The sequence below is a fragment of the Colossoma macropomum genome, unplaced genomic scaffold (assembly GCF_904425465.1).
Source record: "Colossoma macropomum unplaced genomic scaffold, Colossoma_macropomum, whole genome shotgun sequence".
Taxonomy (NCBI): Eukaryota; Metazoa; Chordata; class Actinopteri; order Characiformes; family Serrasalmidae; genus Colossoma; species Colossoma macropomum.
Genome location: NW_023494791.1, coordinates 49,083,009 through 49,108,474, shown reverse-complemented (window position 1 = coordinate 49,108,474; position 25,466 = coordinate 49,083,009). Strand labels below are relative to the sequence as shown.

Genomic DNA, 25,466 nt, shown 5'->3' with positions numbered 1-25,466 from the left:
TTGTGGGCGTGGCTGTGTTCATTACTTGTTGGACTTGCTGTGGTGGGTGGGTGTGTCTGTTGGATTTAGTTTTTGATTGGCTGTCTGTGTGTGGTGGGCGTGTCTGTTGGATGTGGCTCTTGTTTGGCTGATCTGTGTGTGGTGGGAGTGTCTGTTGGATGTGCCTCTTGATTGGCTGATCTGTGTGTAGTGGGCGTGTCTGTTGAATGTGGCTCTTGATTGGCTGATCTGTGTGTGGTGGGCGTGTCTGTTGAATGTGTCTCTTGATTGGCTGATCTGTGTGTGGTGGGAGTGTCTGTTGGATGTGCCTCTTGATTGGCTGATCTGTGTGTGGTAGGCGTGTCTGTTGAATGTGGCTCTTGATTGGCTGATCTGTGTGTGGTGGGCGTGTCTGTTGGATGTGGCTCTTGATTGGCTGATCTGTGTGTGGTGGGCGTGTCTGTTGGATGTGCCTCTTGATTGGCTGATCTGTGTGTGGTGGGCGTGTCTGTGTGGGATGTGTTAATGATTGGCAGGACTTTCTGTATCTGCTCCCCCCTCTGAGTGACTCAGTGAGCGATTTGGAGTCTGTCCCTCTGTTTTGTTTTTATAGCCTGTATGTTTGTTTGTATTAGTCATCTGAAATTAATTTCTTTTGCTGCCACATTAGATCTGTAAAATCTGTCACAGTAAGATGTGCTACGACATGTTATTTCAGCTGTGCTACTCTGAGTGAATGAGAACATTCTGGCTGTTTCTTATGAACACTGCAGTATTACTACAACAGCCCAACACTCTACTCTCAGTGTGAAATGCAGCTCGTCTCCTTTTACTTCCTGTGAGGAGTGACACCCTAGTGCGATTGTGCTGATGCAACATATGTGGTGAGCGATGCCCTTTAAAAGTAAATGGGTTCTAAGATCCTGGCAGTGTTACAGTGTTTTGCACAATTTATGTTCTACATTTAGACATTCAGTCCATCCTGTTTATCACTGAGTATCAAAATTCACTATTTTTATGGTGCTTGCTGGTCTGGCTCACAATCTCCATTCTAGTTCATCCCAGAGGTGATCAGTGGGGTTGAGGTCAGGGCTCTGTGAGGGCCACTGGAGTTCCTCCACACCAAACTGGTCACTTCATGTCTTTATGGAGCTGCTTTGTGCACAGGGGCTCAGTCATGCTGGAACAGGAAAGGCTCTTCCCCAAACTGCTGACACAAAGCTGGAAGCAGATAACTGTGTAAAATGTCTTTGTGCTGCAGCATCAACATCACCCTTCACTGGAACTGAGGAGCCCAAACCCTGAAAAACAGCCCCGCCCATCATCCCTCCTCCACCAAACTATACTGTTGGCACTGTGGATTCCGGTAGGTAACGTTCTCCTGGGATCCACCAAACCCAGATTCATCATCAGACTGACAGATAGTGAAGCATGATTTATCACTCCAGAGAACACGGTTCCACTGCTCCAGAGTCCAGTGGCGGAACTTTACACCCCTCCAGCCGACACTTGGCATTGCACATAGTGATCTTAGGCCTGTGTGCAGCTGCTCAGCCATGGAGACCCATTTCATGAAGCTCCAGAGACACAGTTCTTGTTCTGATGTTGCTTCCGGAGGCAGTTTGGAGCTCTGTAGAGATGATTCAACAGAGGATAGACAAATTTTACACACTTCAGCACTCGGCGGTCCCACTCTGTGAGTTTGTGTGGTCTAGCGCTTCGTGGCTGAGCTGTTGTTGCTCCATTTCACAATAATAGCACTTACAGCTGTCTGGGGCAGATCTAGCAGGACAGACATTTCACAGACTGACCTGTGGCAGAGGCGGCGTCCTATGACAGAGCCACTGAGGTCATCAATACGACCCTCTACTGCCAGTGTTTGTCTATTGCGACTGCAAGACTATGTGCTTGATTTTTTACACCTGTGAGCAGTGGGTGTGGCTGAAACACCTGAACTCAATGTTTAGAAGGGGCGTCTACAGCCCTCCTGTGCTGTGAGTGGACACTGGGTCATATGGTCAGCATCAGCGGAGCGCTGGATCAGATGAATCGGCGGATCCTCGCTGAGCCTGAGACCATGACGACTGGCTTCAGCCCTGATCGCAGTTACTCAGCAGATGCGACCCAAACGCTGATTTCTATGTTCTACAGGTTCTACAGAGCCTTGATTCTGTTCTACACAGGCTGCTTTGTCTAAGATTAATAAAGGTTCTCCAGTGGAACTGTTTCAGCTCCTGCTGCGCCGCCTTCCAACAAAATAAACCCCAGACATTTACAGCTCATAAACTCGTCAGGGATGAATTGATTCCACCAGTCAGCGTGAAGGAAACTGTCACACATGCAGACACTTCAGTGTTTCTAACAGTTATACAGTTATATAACAGGTATAACAGGGAATCATACAGAGTCAGAAACCACATCAGCACATCTGTTAGAGATACTGAACAACAGGGTTCTGGGTACTAAATTAGCCGCTGTGTGCTAACATTAAGCGAGCCGTCTGTAGCCTCAGTGTATGACTGAATGAACCGGCTAACTGACCCCTCCTGCTCTCGGCTCTGATATCCAAACAAGCCCAGCACTTTCACTTCTTCATTTCTTTCTGTCTTGTTTGAGTAACTTTCTGTTTTTATCACGTATTTATCGTCTGTATTATTCACTACTGGAGGCTTTAAAACCTGCTGGCGTCACTCAGTCAGTTCAAACCTTTCATCTCTAACCACCTTCAGACAGTCTGGAACTGATTTAGCTGAGTTTAAGTTCTCATGTTCTCATTTTTATTTAAATGTATTATTGTTTTCTTTTCCAAACATTTATTTTTTATCTGACTGATTTAAAGTCTGATTTTTTAATTTGATCTCAATTCTATTAGTTTATTTTATTTTATTTTACTTTTTACAATCCTTTTACTTACTTTACATTTAAGTTTGCCTTATTTATGCTTTTATGTTGAAATTTGTTAGCTCTGTTTAACTACTATAACTTTGTTTTATTTGTTGTTCTTGTTTCTCTTCTTAATTAATTCTAAATTAAATATTTTTTTCTTTCATTTCTCTAGTTTGATTCTGTTGGGTTTAATGTTAAAAGTTCAGTAAATATATGATGTTTCCAAAATCAGCCTGTTAAATAATCAAGATCTCAACATTGACCAAAATAATTGTGATTAAGATTTTTGTCGTAATCGAGCAGCCCGAGTGTCCAGATTTGTGCGCTCCAGTATTCTCATTCATTTTAAACAGGACTACTTTAGAAACCACCATGCACCTCTTTCTCTCTCTCTCTCTCTCTCTCTCCCTCTCTCCCTCTCTCTCTCTCTCTCTCTCTCTCTCTCCCTCTCTCCCTCTCTCTCTCTCTCTCTCCCTCCCTCTCTCTCTCCCTCTCTCTCTCTCTCTCTCTCTCAGCGGGCCACACACATAGCAGCCCACCGAGAACTGTCCCAGTTATCCCGACAGTCAGTCCATCCCTGTTTAAACCCGAAAACAGTACAAAATCAAGTGTATTTGATGAATCTAGTCGTGTTCGGCGCCTGAAGTTTTGCTTCTTTACTTTAAGCGCTGGTGCTATGAGGCTAATGTAGCTAACAAGTAATAGAAGCTTATACCCACCGATTAGCATGGTGCTAACCTCATGCCTAAATGATTAACAGCATATGGAGCTGTTCAGCGGAGATGGACCGACCATCAGGAGGACCGGGACAGTTCCTGGTGCTCTGCTGAGAGAGAGAGAGATGCATGGTGGTTTCTATTGTGGACCTGAATAAAATGAATGGAGAGCATCCAGGACAAACAGCGTGTGTGGGACAAACCCTGGACTGCACATATCTGGACACACTGGTGACCCACTCCATTGCCGCCCCCAGAACCAAACATAATGAGAACAACCAGGGAAGTGAGGCTGTTTTCACACTTGACCCAAACATCTGAGTCACACCCAGCACTGATTCTGGGCTCTTTTCGGTGCATGCAGGTTTGCTGAATGGTCAGCAGCTTCATCCGTTCACTGAAGTGCTGAAGTGGTGAAGAATCACGGCGCTTGAAAAGGGAAGTGATGCGAGAAGCTGAAGCCATCACAATACAACATGAGCCAATCACGCAGCCCCACACGCGACGCACAGGAGCTCCCCCAGACCACCGATTACCGGAGGACCGGAGATCGGTTCTCTGTGCTGCTCCTGGGCTCAGAAACAGCTTTCACACGCAAACAAACGTGCCGAACTCACAGAGCAAGCAGACCTGGGTCCAGAAAACAGCTCTAGTGTGCTTTTTAAAGGTCAGGGTCCGCTGGTGGGCCCAAAGTCTATAACCTAAGAATAGCTCAGCCAGTTTGCGTTGGAGTCTCTGTAGTTACTGAATAATAAGCTCTAGTATGTAATGTTTTTTAGGGGGGGTCACTGTGGTTGCAGTGGGCTGGTCTAGATGAAACTCCAGGGCTGAGTTTGGCTCCCAGTGAGGCCCTGGGTTTAAACATGCAGGTCAAACAGAGTTTAATAATCACAGTTTTCAGTTTCATTTTCAGTTTTTGTCTCAGCTTCTCTGGAATTGAGGTTTGTAGTTTTCTGACTTTTGTACTTTTTGAACTGCAGTTATTGTTTCACTGCAGTAACTAAACTTTTTCTGGAGAGTAACTTTACACTGGTCTGCTCGTGTCTGTGTGTTGCTGAGTGTGCGAGTGTGTGAGAGAGATAGAGGAGTTATTTTCGAGCGCTGTGCAGTGAACCAGACCGAAAACACAATTTATCAGATTCTCAAATCCTCAAAAATCACAAGGCAGTGTGTGTGAGTGAGTTAATGTGTGTGTGTGTGTGTGTGTGTGTGTGTGTGTGTGTGTGTGTGTGTGAGGGTTTGTGAATATGTACAGAACACAAAGGCCCTTGTTCCAACCACACACACACACACACACACACACACACTCTTCTGTGTTCTTGCTTTGTTGTGTTGAAAGTGGAGCACAAGCTTCTTCCTGTGAACCAACTGCGCGAGGTTTAAAGAGCACAATAACAATAATAACAATAATTATAACAGTAACAATAATTAACACCTTATTGTGATGCGTACTGATATCAATAAGCAGTGATTTTAAATAGTTATTTTTATTTTTTATGTAATTTATGTAGATGTTTTACATTATTTATTTTAGGCACTCTTACCTGACCTCTGTGTTTCTATGTTGAACATGTTTCGTTGAAACGGTGTGAAACGGTGTGAAACGGTGTGAAACGGTGTGAAACGCTGTGCAGCTTTGAGGGGCATCTTCTCTGGTTTGGTGGGCGTGTCAGAGTTTTTACCCAATCAGCAGTGGCGTGTATATAAACCTGCCATATTAAAATGGCAGCGCACAGCGAGTCTAATAAAGTCTCTACAGATGCGGCTGCTGCAGCTCAGTACACACTACAGGTGAAGACGTTAGAAGACGTCTCTGAATGTTCTTCAAAAAAGACGCCAAGAATGGTCTCAGCTTGACAACACGATAGTGCTGAACACGCCAGTGTTTTGTTTTTTTACCCATTTTCTCCCCAATTTAGTCGTCTCCAATTCCACCCGCTAGTTAGGACTCCCCCAATCACACGATGCTATCAACGCTAGGAGGGTGAAGGCTAACACAGGCTTCCTCCGAGACCTGTGAAGCCAACCACCGCTTCTTTTCGAGCTGCCGCTCACGCAACGTCACTGGACAGCCGAACGCGCTCGGAGGAAAGCGCCAACCGCCAGATCTGTTACGTCAGCTAACAGACGCCTGCGCTGACTAGCATCGTGCTGAGTGATGGGGGGAGAAGGAGGGGCCATCCCACCCACCCAGAGAGAGCGAGGCCAGTTGTGTTCTCTCGGACTCCCGGCTACGGATGGCTGTAGCATCACCAGGGATCGAACTCGCGATCTCCTGATGGTCTCCTGATGATCTCTTGATGATCTCCTGATGATCTCTTGATGATCTCTTGATGATCTGATGATCTCCTGACGATCTCCTGATGATCTCTTGATGATCTCCTGATGATTTTTTGATGATCTCCTGATGATCTCCTGATGATCTCTTGATGATCTCCTGATGATTTTTTGATGATCTCCTGACGATCTCCTGATGATCTCTTGATGATCTCTTGATGATCTCTTGATGATCTGATGATCTCCTGATGATCTCTTGATGATCTCTTGATGATCTGATGATCTCCTGACGATCTCCTGATGATCTCTTGATGATCTCCTGATGATCTCCTGATGACAGGGGCAAACGCTTAGATGGTTGCGCCACTCGGGAGCCCAACGTTTTTTTTTTTTAATAAACAATTTGCTACGTTTTGTCTGGGCTGAACGCCGCCCTGCTATCATGATGTTTTTGCCGAAAGACTTTTATTGTGTGATTTTTCTGCCCAAGGACTCTTACTGTGGTGCTTTTGTGCCAGAGGACTCCTTTATGTTCATTTTTATCTTATTATCTAATTATCTTATTTTTTTTATGTAATGTACATTACTCTCATTTACACTAACAGCTACTTCATTCTAAGTAGGTACTCAGTGTGGTGTCGGACTCGGTATCGGTGAGTACCGAAACATATGTACTCATACTCGGTCTGATAAAATGGTATCAGTGGATCCCTAGTTGTGTCATTGGCTGAGGGGGTGGGGTTACAGTACCGTTCTGATTTACTACAAACTGCCCTGGTTTAAAGCGGTTTTGGTGTCTTTTTTAATGTAAAGTCTGTTTTTAATATAAAACAGTAACCCCACATTTCCACCAGTGTGTGTGTGTGTGTGATGTGTGTGTGTGTGTGTGTGTGTGAGTGTGTGTGTGTGTGTGTGTGTGTGTGTATTTCTCTGAGTCACTGCAGGAAATCTCCACATTCACTCTCCTGACCAGAGCCAATCCATTACACACCGACAGCTGCGTCTGTACAGAACAGCATCTGTGTGTTACTGGTGAGTCACTTTAAAGCGATAGTTTGGCAAAAACTCAAATTCCTCCCGCCCCACCAACACCACCACTTACCCCAGATATGGTCACGCAGTCGAGACGTGTTTCTTATCTGAAGTTGCTGCTTCTTTAGCTTTAGCATTGAAGGATAATGTAGCTAACAAGCAATGGAAGCTAATATCCCACCAATTAGCTTCAACAAAATTAGCACACATATAGACTCCATGAGTCCATGTTTATAGATAAGAGTGAGTTGTACAGATCACTGAGCAGCTCCGCACGGTGTGCAGTTAGCCCCATGCTATCATTGAGTGAGAAGCTTTCATTACTTGTTAGCTACATTAGGTCTTATTCACACGTGCTGCCCCTACGTGGTGTGAGCACTACAGCTCGAACGCGCTGGTCTTTCATACGTAGCAGCGAAAAACTTTCCAGACGGTCACATCGGTCACTCTGCTCAAATAAATATCATTTATAAAAGTGCACGGTATGTTTGTTTATCCTCGACAGCGTTCTGACTTGTGATTAGGCAACAGTTTCAAGCCTGGTAGACCAACCGGGAAAATCTGTCTGCAGCTCAGAATGTAAAGTAATTCCGTAAGTTTGTATCCGGCTTTCTATTTAATGTTCACTGGTTTTTGTGGCTTGTTTCAGTGTATTTAGCTGCGTGACATGCAGAAAAAATCTGCTCCGGGTGTCTAAACACCACAACGCTTCAGCGCGGCGTCTGGGACTCTGCCGCTTTGCACTGTGTGAAAGCGCTGACCATTTAACACGGGCACTGAAATGAAAAGCAGGACTGTCCGCGTCGCTCACGCCGCGCCTTAACCTTAAAAAATGAATCGTTATATAAACCTGATTCAGTATCGTCACACATTTCAATACAAATAGAGTCAGTATACACAGACAGTGTTGGGGTTGCTGAAATTTTAAGAAGCATGTATGTGGTGTAACTGATGATGTCATGCAAAATAATTTGCCTTTTTTTATTAGATTTTTTTATTTTAATTTTTTTTTTGCTAATTTACATCACAGTGTGTCCTACAGCGCTATAATGAGGTGAGAGAGGACGATATGTACATATAACTGACATCAAACCACTGACGCACGTCATCTCTCTGCTCTCTCGTTCTGGACGAACTTTATGCAAATGAGCCAAGCGGCGACCAATCATATTGCTGATATGTGGTGTGGTAACCGATTATGTCGCCCACAGTCACACGGCGAGATTTTACACTGAAACACACAGTGAGTGGGAGATATAACGGGTGATTAAGCTTCATTACTATGACAGAAGATAAGTTTATAAACAATATCAGCTGCTTTGGGACTCAGAACTGGACTCCGTCTTTCCTCCTCAGCCTGTGTCTGTTTGAGCGACGCCCACAATGCGGCCAGTTTTCAGCTCACTATACTGAAAATACGGCGTTCACTTCAACAGAGCAGAATTTAAAATATAAACCCCAACTGAGCTCTAAAACAAGCTCGCACGGCTCTATAACACACTCAGATTATTATACTGTTCAGAACATTTTATTATTATTATTTTTAACAGTTGCAGTCCTGAAATCAGGGGGTACTGCAGCCCCCCAGCCCCCCCACCCCATTTCCTGCTATTGCTTCAACGGGAAGTTCAATTGTTGATAGACAACATTTATTATGCAGTTTATTAGATTAGATTAGATTAGATTCAATTTAATTGTCATTGCTCACAGTTCAGGTACAGAGCAAATGAAATGCATTATTATTACAATGTATTATTTACATTTAAAGTGCAGGAAAGTAACTGACAGTTGACAGTTACAATAGGTACAAATAAGGACGGTAGAGTGGTAAAAATACAGATGTTGCAAATATAAATATAGTATAAATATATACAGAGTGAGCGGAGAGCATGCAGATGTAGGTCCTGTGCACTGTCAGAGCAGCATATGTAAAAAAATAAGTATGCAGAGTAAAAACAAGTGTAGTAACTATGCAAATATGAATATTATATAATATTTCAGTTTCATTGGAGCAGAGTTCTGTTTAGATCACTCAGTGACTGCTGGATAGGCTCCAGCTCCCACCGCGACCCAGAAGGATAAGCAGCTTAGACGATGAGTGTGAAATGAACTGCCATTAACTTTTGTCCAGTTTACATGAGGCAATTAATTAAAGACAACACAGTTTATTAATTTATAAGTTTGTCGGTCCCACAACCTGGTTTTCTTCACTATTTTGCGTGTAGCTTTAACGCTAAAGCTAAAGAAGCAAACTTCAAACCCCGAACGCGACTCTGCTGATCGACTGCGTCTGAGGTGAACGGAGGAAAACTGGGGGAATTTCACTGAACTGTCACTCAGAGCTGAAAGTGAAAGCCCCACTGAGAGAGAGTTCCCAGAGTTCCTCTGGGTGAAGGTGATGCTGTGCTTTGTTCAAAGGGGAATTCCACCAATTTTTCAACATTTCGAAAGTGATTCAGAGTGGTTTGGTGTGAAATGGTTCAGATGTCTTTACAGTGGTGGTGATAGGAACCAGGGGTCGCCATGACTACAACACAGATATAGACATTTTATTTACTATCCAGAACCACCAGTGAACCTACACGAGTCTTCTGAGTTTATATGGAATGTTGATGATGAAAATAGTGGAAAATCTGAAATAATAAGTTTTCTTTGGGGACTATTTTGCCTCACAGCGCCCTGCATGTATCCCTCCACCATGAATGGAGTTTAAGTTCTCTAAACTATCATAAAACAGTGTCTCAGTCATCAGGCAGTGAATTCATAACCATTTCACGTAGGAACTTTCTGTGAGGGAGCTTTTAGAGGTGGACGTCTGGTTCCTATCACCACCACTGTGAACAGTTCTGACTCGGTAAGTTTCTCTAGAACAGAGCGTTTCGCACCAAACCACTCTGAACCGCTCTGAACTGCTCTGAACCGCTCTGATTACATCTTAACCATTTAATAATGCAGAGATTTTGAGAAATTGGTGGAGTTGCCCTTCAAGGCTGGATGTACTGTGTTTCACTGTTGCTCTCCAGCCTTCAGAGTTTGTTAATTAGATTTTACTGCAGAAATCAAACAAATAACAGCAACAAAACATTCAGACCGCAGTGTGTGTGTGTGTGTGTGTGTGTGTGTGTGTGTGTGTGTTTGTGTGTGTGTGAGAGAGAGAGAGAGAGACACAAAAGCAGGAGTGTTTTCTCTGAGTGACACACACCACCAACACACACAAATATGACGGCTCTGAAACATCAATCAGCGCTCTGTTCACTGTGTGTGTGTGTGTGTGTGTGTGTGTCTGTTTGTGTGTGTGTGTCTCTGTGTCTGTGTGTGTGTGTGTCATTGTTCTGCTGGGAGCTTCTCACACTTCAGAAAAAAACTGCACACACTGTTTTCTGTGGTGCAAACAGAAAAAGAGAACAGAGAGAGAGGAGAGAGAAAAGACAGAGAGAGAGGGAGAGAGAATGAGGAGAGAGAGAAAAGAGATCAAGAGAGGAGAGAGTAAAAAGAGAGAATGGAGAGAGAGAGAGAGAGAGAGAATGAGAGAGGAAGAATAAGGGAAAGTGAAAGGAGGAGAGAGAGAGACAGAGAGAGAGAGAGCTGTATATGAAGGTAGGTCATGGTTCTCTCTGTGAGCTGAACTGCATTAAAGGGACAGTCCACCCAAAATCCTGAGATCATATACACCAGTTAGCACAGTGACATCACAGCATCACAGAGCTAAAAACAGCAGAGCCTGAATATTTTCTATAAACATGAAGAGTCTGTGGGCGGCCTTGTTCATGATAATTGGCAAGGCATGTTTATTTATACAGCAGCTTTCAAACACTGCTGTCATTCAAAGTGCTTTACAGGTGAGAAAATTCAGAGTCAGAGTTGGTTAAAAAACGTAAAGTGAACACAAATAGAAAATCATAATTAAAAACAACATTAAAAACATAATTAAAACATGATTAAAACAATAAATTTAAAAGAGAAAATCATTCAATTAAAAATTTCTTCTTTTCCTCCTAGTGAGACTCAGATACAGAAGCTTCCATAGCTTGTTAGCTACATTAGCCTCGTAGCTCAGAAACACGACACCAAACACGACTCAGCTGATCTGACGTCATATTTTTCTGTTCATAAAAACGTTCATAGTCTTCTGAACTGTCACTTTAATGCTGCAGCACCGCGTTTGTTCTGATTCTGAAAGTGAAAAACGGACAGGAGAACTGAACACACCTCTCTCTCCCTCTCTCTCTCTCTCTCTCCTCTCTCTCTCTGTTCATTCTCTTTCTCTCTGTCTCTCTCTGTCTCTCCTCATTCCTTCTCAAGTTCAAGTTCGCTTTATTGACATGACAGATGTACATTTGTATTGTCAAAGCATAACAAAAATGGTCTAAATATCAAAAGTTAATTACAAAAATAATATATATATATATATATATAAATAAAAAAATAAAATAATAAATAAATCAAAATATAAATCAAGATTAATATGTGATAATGAAGAGGAGAAAATGTTAATCATCAATTAATAATATAAAAGTATATGGAATAATAAAACAAAACATTGGACGTTTTAAAAAAAAAAGGACGTTTATATTACATATGTACATATATAACATTGAGTAAAGGCTGTGGTGTGATGGTCACTCACTGTCCCTGAGTGTATGGCACTCATACACATATCTGGCTGCAGTGGACGCTGCTGGACCCTCTCCTAGTATAATTACTAATTTATCTTCATCTCCCAACGTCCCGAAGTTCTTTATCTGTTTTTCAAATTGGTTAAAATATTTATTTCTAATAGATTCATATTTTGGGCAGTTCAGTAGGAAGTGCACCTCTGTCTCTACCTCACCTGTCCTGCAGTGACCACACACTCTCTCCTCTCTCGCTAGCTAGGACTTTTTAAACCTGCCTCTCTCGATGGCCAGGCTGTGGTCACTGAGCCTGTATTTGGTGAGGATCCGTCTCTGCTTCATATCTTGGACAGTAATAAGATATTCAGCCAGTCTGTTTTCCTGTTTTAGGGCCAGAAAGCAGTTCGGTCTGTTTTGTGAGTGAATTTGGTGTTTCAGTGTTCCAGGTAGGTATTTTTGCGTTGTTTAATAATTTGGTTTACTCTGATTGGTGTTTGGGAAGCAGTGCTGGTCAGAGAGTTTGGGTTGTTGGGGGTCAGTGAGGTGGTCAGTCTCTGTACCAGCTGACACAGGGGACTCAGGGTTCAGCTCTTGGTATTGGAGTGCCTGAAACTGCAGTGTTGTTTTGGGACTCGATTTAAGGTGCATCCAAAATCTCAGTGTTCTTTTTTCAGTGTTCATGATTAGAGGGAATCAGCCTAATTCAGCCCTGCAGGCATTCGCTGGTGTTTTTCTTTGGACGTTTAAAATCGTTCTGCAAAATTCTGCATGCAGAACTTCAGTGGGATGCTTGTCCCGTCTAGTGTAGTCACGATGACTGAGTGGACCCCAGACTTCACTACCGTACAGCGCAGTGGGCAGGACTACACTGTCGAGATCTTTGTCCAGATTCTGATTGGGATGTTAATCTTGTGGAACTGTTTCCTGATTGAGTCGAGGCTCTGCAGGCCTTTTCTTTCAGTGCATTCACAGCCAGACCGAAGCCTCCGGAGGCACTGATCTTTAGTCCCAGGTAATCGTAGGAAAGCGTTTGATCCAGGGTGGTGTCTCTCATTCCTTCTCTCTCTCTCTTTCTCTCTCTGTCTCTCTCTCTCTCACTCTTCGTTCCCTCTCTCTCTCTGTCTGTCTGTCTCTGCCCCTCTCTCTCTCTCTCTCTGTCTCTCTCACTCCTCATTCCCTCTCTCTCTCTCTCCTCGTTCCCTCTCTCTCTCTCTCTCTCTCTCTCTCTGTGGACTGTAGTTTTGGGGAATTTGGCTCAGAGCTCGTTAAATATTTAAACGAGCTGGTAGATTTAAATCATGGCTGTTTTAATAGAATGAACTCTCTGAACTTAACAAACGAAGATTAACTTCAGTCGCACCTTTAACACCGCACACACGTCCACCGACCAACACAATTAACATCTCGCCCACTGAGAGAGAGAGAGAGAGGGGGAGAGAGAGAGAGAGAGACAGAGAGAGAGAGAGAGAGCAGAGAGAGAGACAGAGAGAGAGAGAGAGAGAGACAGAGAGAGAGAGAGACAGAGAGAGAGAGAGAGAGAGTGACTGAGACTCGCTCGTCAGGAGATGTACAGCTTCGTCACTGCAAACAGCAGAAAAGACTCATGAATTTTTCAGACGATGCTCTTAGAGCTGCCGTCTAACTGGAGTCACCGTCTTCATGACACAACTCTTTATCTCTTCAGACTCGGACAGATGTTCAGATCTGACCGATATCTCAGACAGATGTGTGATGATGTGCTTACTGAACTCCAGAAGAGCAGAGTGTTCAGTTACTGCACTGAAATACCTGCACTGTACTCACTTTACTGTATTTGTATTAAAGACACACAGATACAACTTTTTCCCCTCCAATACTGATACTGATACCAGCAGCCGTATTACAGAAACTTCCTCTCTCCCAGTCTTAAGATCTGACGGGTCAAGATCAGATTTTTTACACATTCATATTTCAGAAGCAAATCTGATCCTCATATAGAAACTGTAAGTAGTGAATACTGTGAGAGCGCCCCCTGCTGTTTATCAGAGCGTCGCCACTCCCCAGTTTCAGTCTCCATTTCCCAAACGCTTTAGCCGAGCGCGCTAACGTTACTCCTCCTAATAAACAGACACACGTTCAGCTCCGTCTCCTCATTATTCACCACCATCACTGTAATATTTCATCATCTACATTATTACAGAATAAGAGTTCCTACCTTCATAATCTCATCATGAACTCCAGATAAGAAAACAGCATCACACAAACATCCTAACTAGACTAAACCTCCTAAATCCTGTCCTAACTTTAGGATGAACCCCAACAGGGTCCTCACTTCTGTTTAAGGTCCGTTTCTATGGTTTTTAGGCAGCTGAGTCAGCAGCATAGTTCACTACCAGCATAATGAGCTCCATTTATTTCTACTGTAAAACGCTGCTTTCACTGTGAGATGATTTTCTTTTCTAACTCTGCGTTTTAAAGATCTCAGACGCTGCAGACTCGAACTCCACCGCCCCTCTGATCACCTTCGTGTGTTAATGTTGATGATGAAATATTACAGTGATGGTGGTGAATAATGAGGAGACGGAGCTGAACGTGTGTCTGTTTATTAGGAGGAGTAACGTTAGCGCGCTCGGCTAAAGCGTTTGGGAAATGGAGACTGAAACTGGTGAGTGGTGACGCTCTGATAAACAGCAGGGGGCGCTCTCACAGTATTCACAACCTACAGTTTACCACACTTTAGTTCTGTTTGACCTTTTTTACAGCAGTAACAGCAGCTTAACTCACTTTTTTAACATTATTCTGATGACATGTTTACGTTTCAGCTGTGTGTTTATGATCGGTTGTTAGGAAACAGACATGACAGCCGATTGTCGACCCTGATCGAGTAGGTTAAGATTTCTTAACCGGGGATGAGATGCTGTAAGATCAGATAAAATTCCTAAATGAAGAAATCTGATCTTGACCCGTCAGATCTTAAGACTGAGAGAGAGGAGGTTCCTGAAATACGGCTCCTGATATCTACAACCTTCCAGTTAGCCTCTGCTGTTTGGAGCGATGAGGCGCTGCTGTACAGTCAGTTTTGTTCTGTGGATGTTCTGAGCTCTGGATTACTCAGAGATTACTCCGAGATCAGGATCGGGACGGTGGGGGATTTATTACTGATTGATTTCTTTAGTGAATTAAAAGCTATCAGCACCGGTGGGGGTGGGGTGGGGCGTATTATGGGGGGTAGAATCATGGCCGTGTTTCAGAAACGATGAGATTAGATTATGTGGAGTAGGATAATCTGTAGAGTGATATGGGTTTGATTCAATCTGATTCTGGCTTGCTGAGGTTCACTGCGGTGCGCTGCAGTGAGAGTGATGTGCTTTCTGTTCTGTGTTCACGAGGAATTCAGTCATTCTGAACGAATCTTTCAGGTGAACAAACTGAACTGATTAACCTCCACAGAAGAACTGAGCTTAATCATATAGTTATATATAGTTATAGTACCACCTGGGATTCTGTAGCAACCACCTAGCAACACCTTAGCAACCACCTGGCATAACAAAGCCGCTGTCTAGCAACATCTTAGCAATCAACTGGGATTGCATGACAACTGTCTAGCAGAGATACCATAGCAACAGCGTAGCAACATCCTTGCACTTGGATAACATACCAGTGGTCTGTCAACACATTAGCAACCGCTTGGAATACTTAGCAAATGCCTAGCAACACCTTAGCAACCACCTGGGATACCATAGCAACAGCCAAGCAAAACCTTAGCAACTACCTGGGACTACATAGCAACTGCCTTACCTTACCTTAGCAACCAACTGGGATACCATAGCATTGGCCTAGCAACAGACAGCACAGGACACGAACTGGTCAGGCAGGAGAGGACTGTCTAAGTGGAACTGTCCACTCACCTCCACTCTCCTCCGCTCTCCTCCACCCTCCTCCGCTCTCTTCCACTCTCCTCCACCCTCCTCCACTCTCCTCTGTTCTCCTCCACCCTCCTCCGCTCTCTTCCACTCTCCTCCACCCTCCTCCACTCTCCTCTGTTCTCCTCCACCCTCCTCCGCTCTCTTCCACTCTCCTCCACCCTCCTCCGCTCTCTTCCACTCTCCTCCGCTCTCCACCCTCCATAATTAATGAAAAGTAAAAACAGTAGATTCATGAAAAGTTATAAAGTTTCTTTGCCCTTTATAACTTTTCATGAATCTACTTTGGAGGAGAGTAGAGTGGAGGAGGGTGGAGGAGGGTGAAGGAGAGTGGAGGAGGGTGGAAGAGAGCGGAGGAGGGCAAAGGAGAGTGGAGGAGGGTGGAGGAGGGCGGAGGAGGGCAAAGGAGAGTGGAGGAGGGTGGAGGAGAGTGGAGGAGGGCGGAGGAGGGTGGAGGAGAGTGGAGTAGGGTGGAGGAGGGTGGAGGAGAGTGGACGAGAGAGGAGGAGGGTGGAGGAGAGGAGAGTGGAGGAGAGGAGAGTGAAGGAGAGTGAAGGAGAGTGGAGGAGGGTGGAGAAGGGTGGAGGAGAGGAGAGTGGAGGAGGGCGGAAGAGGGTGGAGGAGAGTAGAGTAGAGTGGAGGAGAGTGGAGGAGAGGAGAGTGGAGGAGAGTGGAGGAGGGCGGAGGAGGGCGGAGGAGGGTGAAGGAGAGTGGAGGAGAGTGGAGAAGAGTGAAGGTGAGTGGAGGAGAGTGGAGGAGGGTGGAGGAGAGTGGAGGAGAGGAGAGTGGAGGAGAGTGGAGGAGGGCGGAGGAGAGTGGAGGAGGGCGGAGGAGGGCGGAGGAGAGTGGAGGAGAGTGGAGGAGAGTGAAGGTGAGTGGAGGAGAGTGGAGGAGAGTGGACAGCTCCTCTCAGACGGTCCTCTCCTGCCTGACCAGTTCATGTCCAGTGCTGTCTGAAGGTAAAAGCCTGAGGCCCGTCTGTAACTCCCTGCACTGTCGGCCATCACCTGCAGCGTGACTCACTCACCCACACTTCGCCGGTTGCTACGGTAACAGAGGAGAGAGTACTTTCAGTACAGTAACGCACGAGTCAGAGACGCTCAGCCTCACGCGGCGAGAGACTCTGAGTCAGCAGAAGCTCTTACAGTCCACTGTTTGGACCTGACAGCTGAAAATATGACAGACTGCTCGTCCGGAGAGAGAGATTAATATTAATGCTTTAACCCTCAGAGGTTTTTGCTACACATTCAGTTTACACTGTTTCATTGTTTAAAGGGACACTCCAGCCAAAATGTAAAATTTAGTTTCTGACTCTCCTCCTACAGCCACGCTGCACTAGACACTACAGTGTCTGTGTTTACATGCAAAGATTTTTGCCAATCCGAATGAATACAATCAGATTACAGATTCAGACTGAGGTGTTTATATACTCACTCTGTTCAACAGTGTGATGGATCTTCGTTTACATGCGCACTACAAGCAATCCGTTGCAAAATGCATGCGTGGAGTAGCACTTAGTGTAAACGTTACCATGACAGCGAACATCACGTGAGTCCAGTCAGAGTTAGACGAGCAGCAGTGAGCAGCGCTTGTGTTTTAATTGCTTTAAAATGATGTCAGACTCAGGAAAACGTCCTTCACATGTCCTCATTAAAGAAGGCCGAGAGGAAGACGTCGTGTTCTGAGACACATAAGCTGGACGTCCGTCCCACCGCCGTCTTTTAAAGATCAGAGCAGACCAGGAGGACCACAAGCTAACGGCTAACGTTAGCGTGGTGCAGCTGTCTGCCCTCAGTCTGGCTCCTGGTCTCTACCTGAAAGGGTTAAATCTCGGCTCTGCAGTTTGTTTAGTGCTGAATGAAGACAGAATCTGTTTTCCTTATGATTTTGTTTGGGAAGAGTTACGCTAATGCTAACTTAGCCTTTAGCTTAGTGGCTAGGCTAGCAGTCAGGATTGGGTGGGGATTCCCAGTGGCTGTGTAATGTATTTGCGTGATGCATGCTGGGTAATGTAGTGAGACTTTTCCTGCGTAGTTCTTTTTGTCTGAAGTCTGAAACAGATATATTGTTACTGTGCCTTTAAGACTGATATATGTAAACGAGCTCTGTTCTGCTTGGCTGCCCTGTACTGTGCTACTACTTCAGAACGCAGTCCGGCTGAAACGCTCCTTATAAGGCGGCTTTATTTAATGTGTTGGTTTTTGTGACATCACGGGGATTTTCCATGGTCTGGGCCCTTTAAAGCTGTATCTTCCTCCAGACCTGCCAGTCACCCAGTTCTCTCCTCCTGACACTGCCACCCCCCCTGTTTTAATCCCCGCTGTGTCTCAGCTGTTTTCCGGACAGCTGAAAGAGCGCTGAAGCTCTGCTGCTCCGTCTTTAATCTGTAATTTAGCCGAATTTAATCTGAGCCGTAATCTGAGATCCAGCCGGCGTGACGAGCAGCGCTGACGCATAAAAGCCTTTTCTGTTCTTTTACAGTCGCAGGAGCTTTCAGTAAATTAGCACCAATAACAGCTCTCTCTCTCTCTCTCTCTCTCTCTCTCTCTATCTTTTTCTCTCTCTCTCTATCTTTCTCTATCTTCTCTCTCTCTCTCTCTCTCTCTCTCTCTATCTTTCTGTCTCTCTCTCTCTATCTTTCTCTCTCTCTCTCTGTAATCTCTTTCTCTGTTTGCTCTCAGTCTCTCTGTGTCTTTATCTCTGTCTCTCTCTCTCTTTTGGGGTGTGTTTTGGATCACTGTTTGTAGAAGTCTACCTCTTTTCAGCTTCAGTTCCCTGACTGACTGTGTCACATTTTCCTCCAGAATTTGCTTATATTTAATCTACTCATGCAGTGTTTTCTGAGCCACTGGCTGCCGCACAGCACCAAAGCACAACAGAGCCACCCGCATGTTAAACAGTCAGCACAGTGTTCCTTTCATCACATGCTGCTCATTTTTTCTCCAAGCATACCTTTGGTGTTTGTGGCCAAAGAGTTCCAGATTTACTTCATCAGCCCACAGCACCGGTTTCCAAAATGCCATTGGCTGATCTAGATTTCGTTTTTCAATTCAGATGTTGACCTTTGTGATGAGGTCGCAGGTCAGGTTTCCTTTCACGTTTATGGTTCACCACCCCTCCTGTGTCAGCTGAACTGTCCTGCAGGTCTTTTGCTGTGATATGGGGCTTTTATTTTTCCTTTATGTCCAGCATTCGAGCAGTTTTGTCTGAGAGTTTCCAGATCTTTCCGTGACCTCCACAGTTTCCCTTTACTGCAACTTCTCAATGACATTCTGGACAGTGGAAATTGCGAACCAGCGCTTTGAAATCATCTTATAGCCTTCGCCTGCTTTGTGTCTTCATATTCAGATCTTCAGTCAGCTGCTTTCATGGTTGTTTCCCAATTCCTAAGGACAGTTCTTGACCTGTCTAACCAGGCCTGATGAGTCAATTCAGGTCTAACGAGTCAATTAAGGCCTTGCGAGTTATTCAAGTTCGAAGGCTTTAAAACTGGGTGGGTGTCCAATTTTTTGCACATGCCACGTTTACTATCTAAGTCAATGAACCATAAGGTAACTGTGCATCAACACTGGCAGAAAACTGTATATATGTTTGCTGAGGTTGCAGAAAAAGTCTTCATGTCTTTTCACTGCAAAAATCAATAAAATGTGCCAAAACTTTACCTTTGAAAGAGGTTTGTGTGAGTTCTGCTTTGTTCTGTCGTTTGATATGAACACTCGACTCTACAGAGAGAGGTAAATGTGATGAGAGCAGTATGTAGGTCGTTTCCCGCGCCGTCCTGCATATTTAATTGATTATATTTATAGATGAAAGGAGATTCTCTGGCTCTGCGGAGGGAGAGAGAGTTGAGGCTGTATGATTGGAGGATCAGAGCGAGCGCACTACTCATCTTTATTACACTCGCTCTGATCTGCTTATATGGCTACACTGAGGGTGTTACGGGATGTTGCAGATGAATGAAGGTTCTCCAAATCGTTCTTTGTGCAGAAATGAATTAATAGAACTCCCCCCAAAAAAAATCCCAACAGAATTTGACTCAAGTATCATGATAATATATCCTGATCATGATGATATCATACTGTGACTGAAGTATTGTGTTTGTATCACATCATCACTCCAGTATCGTGATACTGTATCATCACTCAGGTATCATGATAATATCAAATAGTGACTCGAGTATTGTGATGATATATCGTGGCACAAGAATCATGATATCATACCAAGATAATTTTGTATCGTTACTCAGGTATCATGATTATAATGTATAATGTATAATGTAATCTTGACTCCAGTATTGCGGTATTTTATTGCGACTCAAGTATCATGTTTTTATCACATTGTCGTGGTTAAGTATTGTGATAATATCGTATGTGCACTAAAGTACTTTGGTAATATCGTACCGTCACTCTAGTATTGCATTATCACATCATCACACAGGTATGATTATATCACAGCATCGCTCAAGTACTGTGATATTGACTTAGATATCATAATATCCTGTATATCTTGTGATAATATATTGTGACTCAAAAATCATAATATTATATTGTGCCTCAAGTATTCTGTTAATATTGCATTGTCACTTGAGTGTCGTAATATCATATTATCACTTATGTATCGTGATAATAACCTATAGTGACTCAAGTATCGTGATAATATTGTATCATGTGTCCTGTGGTGATTCATGTTGACTACAGCATGAAATGAAGTGAGAAATAAGAAAATGAAAAAATGTGGATTTAATAAAGACTTATTTTTAGCAGTAACTGTGTTGATGTAATAACGTATTAATGTGGAAATGATGTATACATTTAGAAAAAGTCAACTCACTGCACTACTGTCAGCTCTTTATCAAACCATTACAGCACCAAAGTCCACCTTATTGTCTTTTCCACTGCATGCGTGTGGACAACAGAGTGTGACATTAAACACGCATAATAATTAATTAAACACCAACAGATAAAGCAGAGAGATACACAATGCTGATGATAATACTGAACATTAACATTAAACAGTGCAAACACTGCAGGTCATAATGACTTATTAAACATTAAACAGCACCTATTAGACATCACATACTGAAAGACAGCAGACAGTAGACGCTACAGCCGGCTCCAGATTAACCTTTAGAAGCTGCGCTTATCAGAAGGGATAACAAGAGCGAGCTGTAATTATTTATAAACCATTTAAAACTCGTAGTGGAGAAACTGTGAAAAGTGCAGATTGTAAATTGCAATGCAAACCACATTCGTGTCTGGAAATAGAAGAGGGGATATTTTATTATGACTTGAACTGAAAGTTGCAGACTTCTGTGATTTTGTCAACCATGTAACTGAGTAATTATCATTTCATTTAAATAACGTAATTTGAATAAAATGTATAACAAAACATAGGGTTCATGTCTTTAAAAAGTCCCAGTGAGCAAAGTTTAAATGAAAAAAGGTAGAAATGTAGAAAATCACATCGTAACATCCTAACAAACTTCAGTTTATGTACAGCTTCTTATTGAAATTTCCGTTCCACCTTAAATGTAACTGGGTCACTCCATATATACACCGTGTAGCTCCACCTCTTATTCCACCACAGTCAGAGAACACTCAAGTGTTTTTGGACGCTCCTCTGATGTCACTCATATGCCTCCATACAAATATACCAGCAACACCTTAACAACCTTCTGGGATTCCATAGCAACGGCCTAGTGACACCTAAACAGCCACCTGGGACAGTATAGCAAGAGCTTATCGACACCTTAGCAACACCCTAGGATACCATAGCAATGACCTAACAACACCTTAGCAACAACCTGGGATGCAATAGCATTATAAGATGGTTTTTTCACCCACATGCCACCATGCAAATATGCTAGCAACCACCTGGGATACCATAGCAACGGCCTAGCAACACCTTTGCAACTACCTGGTATACCATAGCATTGACCTAGCAGCACATTAGCGACAACCCAGGATGCCATAGCAACAGCCTAACAACACCTCAGCAATCACCTGGCATACCATAGCAGTGGTCTAGCAATGCCTTAGCGACAATCTGGGATGCCATAGCAACAGCTTATCAACACCTTAGCAACTACCTGGGATAGCATAGCAACAGCTTATCAACACCTTAGCAACTACCTGGCATACCATAGCAACAGCTTATCATCACCTTAGCAACTACCTGGCATACCATAGCAACCTCTTATCGTCACCTTGGCAGCTACCTTCAATACCATAGCAATGGCCTAGCAACACCTTAGCGACCACCTGGTATACTATAACAACTGCCTAGCAACACCTTAGCAACCACCTGGGATACCATAGCAGTGGCCCAGCAACACCTTAGCAACCACCTGGGATAACATAGCAACTCCCTAGCAACACCTTGGGAACCACCTGGGATACCATAGCAGTGGCCCAGCAACACCTTAGCAACCACCTGGGATAACATAGCAACTCCCTAGCAACACCTTGGGAACCACCTGGGATACCATAGCAGTGACCCAGCAACACCTTAGCAACCACCTGGGACAACATAGCAATTAGCAATAGCATTATTAGCTGGCTTTTTCAAGCCAACTAACAGCTCATTCACAGACTTTGCCGTCTAACTGACCCCAACACTGACCTGACAGGTCAAACGGGTTTCACCAGATAGTTGGTCAATGATTTGAATATCTATAGGGGACTGTCTGAATAAAACGTGACCGAAGGTTCTATTTTTTGAAACATAGCTGATCCCTCAGCTTGGCTGTTGCCATGCCAACGCCAGAGGCAACAGTGATTGGTGGAGTGAGTTCATGTGACCTGAAAGATCACGTCTGGGTTTCTTCAGTTATGCGGGTTTGCACTGATTCACTGAGGAGTAAGTGAGGTCAGTGTGTAAAGGCCTCCAGGGTGAGCGGCGAGAACCTCACAGGGGTTAAAGATGTGGTTTTGTATTTTTGTGGCGGCTGCAGTTCCTCTGTTTACATACAGTGATGATCATGTAAACAGTGCAGTGCAGAACCTGTTTCACCAGCTGACCAACTCCTGCAGTCCAACAGCAAACAGAGCTTACAGCGTACATTCCCTGGATTATTACCTCCTGACCAAACGGGGATTCCTAAAAAAATATAGATATAATATAAATCTGGACCAGCTCAGCACATTTACTCACACAGAGAGGTTCAGAGTCTGCACCGATTTATTCTGCTTTCACATCTGAAAACAAACAACAGAACGTTTTATAACTTTGATACAAAGAAAAGGACCCCCACAGGACCCCCACAGAGCAGGTACTGTTTGGGTGGAGGGTCATTCTCAGCACTGCAGTAACACTGACGTGGTGGTGGTGTGTTAGTGTGTGTTGTGCTGGTGTGAGTGGATCAGACACAGCAGTGCTGCTGGAGTTTTTAAACACCTCAGTGTCACTGCTGGACTGAGAATAGTCCACCAACCAAAAATATCCAGCCAACAGCGTCCTGTGGGCAGCGTCCTGTGACCACTGATGAAGGACTAGAGGATGACCAACACAAACTGTGCAGCAGCAGATGAGCTATCGTCTCTGACTTTACATCTACAAGGTGGACTGGCAAGGTAGGAGTGTCTAATAGAGTGGACAGTGAGTGGACACAGTGTTTAAAAACTCCAGCAGCACTGCTGTGTCTGATCCACTCGTACCAGCGCAACACACACTAACATACCACCACCATGTCGGTGTTACTGCAGTACTGAGAATGACCCACCACCCAAATAGTACCTGCTCTGTGAGGGTCCATGGGGGTCCTGACCACTGAAGAACACTGATGGACTACAGTCTGTAACTGTAGAACTACAGAGTGAAACTATATGGTCAGTGGAGCTGATAGGGTGGACAGTGAGTGTATAAAGGTGATAAGAGAGCTCAGCTGTACACAGAGAGGGACTCTGATTCTTATATACTGACAGGTGGAGAGCGCTGTAGTGCAGAGTGTAGAGCAGTGTTACACTGTACTACTGTTATTGACCCTATTGATCATCGGTGCAGCAGCAGGAGGCGGTCAGTGCTGCCCCAGCCATGAGCTGACTGGTTATGGAGTCTAATAACCATGACTGTACGGAAGAACATAGTTTAGATATAAACACGTAGTTAACATATGAATACATAATATATACAGGCACACTGTTTATATATGAACTGCTCTGTGTGTGTGTGTGTGTGTGTGTGTGTGTGTGTGTGTCCTGCTGGTTATGAATACTGCAGGAGATGTTTTGGTCTGTCAGCCATGGGCGAGATCCTGAGAGAGAGAGAGAGAGAGAGAGAGAGAGTCCCATAGAGTTGTGCCATGCAGAGAGCAGATGTGATGGAGGAGTTTAATGGGTGTGTATGAATAAATAATGAACAGAGAATGACTGAGAAAACACACCGACATCTCCCTCTCTCTCTCTCTCTCTCTCTCTCTTCCTCCCTCTATTCTCTCTCTCTCTCCCTCTCTCTTCCTCCCTCTATTCTCTCTCTCTCTCTCTCTCTCTCTCTCTCTATTCTCCCTCTCTCTCTCTCTCTCCGTCTCTCTTCCTCCCTCTATTCTCTCTCTCTCTCTCTCTCTCTCTCTCTCTCTCTCTCATATACACTCATATGTTCAGGCCCTGGACACACACCCAGCTCCCTCAGAGTCCCTCTGTGTGTCTCTTTCTTTGTCTCAAACTGTCTGCACACACACACGCACACACGCACACACACACACACACACACGCACACGCACATGCACACACATGCACACACACACGCACACACACACACACGCACACACACACACAAGCACGCACACACACACACGCACACACACACACACACGCACACACACACACACGCACACACACGCACACACACACACACACACACACACACACGCACGCACACACACACACGCACACACTGAATAGTCAGTGTACAATCATCAATATTTAATCAGGAATCAATTAGAACTTAAATGTACGCGCGCATACAGAGAATAACTCTTTCATTCCAAAATATTAGAGCTGTAGCTGTGAATTTGTAACCATAGATGTCCTTCAGAGGGCGCTCTACTGAATCAGCTGTACTGAATCCACTGTACTTAGTCTATAATCAGTCTGCTGTTTTGATTCCACTGAACTGAATCTGTTGTACTAAATCCTGCTGTGCTGAATCTGCTGCACTGAATCTGCTATGCTGAATCCACTGTACTGAATCTGTACTGAATACACTGTACTTAACCTATACTCAATCCGCTGTACTGAATCTGCTGCACTGAAGCTGCTGTACTAAATCCTCTGTACTGAATCTGTTGCACCGAAGCTGCGGTACTGGATTCGCTGTACTAATTCCGCTGGACTAAATCTGCTGTATTGAAGCTGCTGTACTTAATCCGCAGAGCTGAATCTGTGCTGAATCCGCTGCACTGCGTATGGAGGTAAAGTAAATAGTAAATAAAATGTCTATATCTGTGTTGTAGTCATGGCGACCCCTGGTTCCTATCAGCACCACTGTAAAGACATCTGAACCAGTTCACACCAAACCACTCTGAATCACTCTGATTACATCTCACACACTGAGTTATGAGGGGATTTCTAAATTCGGTGGAGTTCCCCTTTAAGAGAGGAGAGATAGATTGTGGTGGAGCTGCTGGTTAAATCAGGTGCAGAGATTCTGTAAAGACTGACTGGAAACTGGGGCTCGACCTGAAGTGACTCAGCATCCTCTCTGTCTCTCTCTCTGTCTCTCTGTCTCTCTCTGTCTCTCTCCTCTCTCTCTCTCTCTCTCTCTGTCTCTCTCTCTCTCTCTCGCTCATAGACATACACTCAGGGGAATATGCAGATTAAGGAATGAATTAATGAGTCTCCAGAAATGGAAATAGGTCCCCAATATGAATTTCATCATCCTGTGTGTGTGTGTGTGAGTGTGTGTGTGGGGGTGTGTGTGGGTGTGTGTGTGAGTGTGTGTGTGTGTGTGTGTGTGAGTGTGTGTGTGAGTGTGTGTGAGTGTGTGTGGGGGGGGGGTGGGGGTGGGGGGGGTGTGTGAGTGTGTGTGTGTGTGTGTGTGTGAGTGTGTGTGTGTGTGTGTGTGTG

The 25,466-nt window shown here is 44.3% G+C and overlaps 1 protein-coding gene across 5 annotated transcripts in view; it reads left to right on the top strand.

Annotated features, from left to right (window-relative positions):
* pacs2 (phosphofurin acidic cluster sorting protein 2) overlaps positions 1-25,466 on the top strand; it is a 76,303-nt gene that overhangs the window by 9,932 nt on the left and 40,905 nt on the right. The window contains exon 1 of one of the 5 annotated variants that reach the window (XM_036575253.1): positions 6,596-6,890. The exons of 3 other annotated variants lie outside the window; for them this stretch is intronic. The gene's annotated coding sequence lies outside the window, so the exon portion shown is untranslated. Of the gene's footprint in view, positions 1-6,595; positions 6,891-9,725; positions 9,745-25,466 lie in introns of those variants that run through there. One more of the 5 variants, XM_036575254.1, reaches the window with a different exon arrangement.